The following is a 501-nucleotide window of genomic DNA, read 5'->3' on the forward strand; positions in this document are numbered from 1 at the left end:
ACTTGCATACTGCCCAGTACACACTGCATACTGCATACTATTTTTTTAAAGAACAGTGTGTGAAACAGTATAGCTACAATAAGCAATAAATTATATTTATTGATATTTTTGGTAGCTACACTAAGTGGCGATATATTAAAAAGCGATATATTCTAGCTACACTAAGTGCAAATAATGATCAATTCGGTTTACACTAAAATAGCAGCATTTTCTTTAGCAACAGGAGTGTGATTTTTTAGTAGTTAGGTGGCAGATATTTATACCGCAGTACTGTAGTACATTATAAAATCATATATTATCATATATATATAAATTGTATTAGATGAATGACACTTTATTGGGACAAAAACCTAGCTGAAGCATACACAACACTGTGTTATTGAGGCGTTTTATTTCCACTTTTCAAATATTTACTTCATTTTTATTGAAAATAAATTTCTTTCTGATCTGGTATGGGAGATCACGAGAAAATTAAGTCGTTATAACGAGAAAACGACTTTC

Source organism: Sinocyclocheilus grahami, unplaced genomic scaffold (assembly GCF_001515645.1).
Source record: "Sinocyclocheilus grahami isolate Dianchi unplaced genomic scaffold, SAMN03320097.WGS_v1.1 scaffold2466.1, whole genome shotgun sequence".
Taxonomy (NCBI): Eukaryota; Metazoa; Chordata; class Actinopteri; order Cypriniformes; family Cyprinidae; genus Sinocyclocheilus; species Sinocyclocheilus grahami.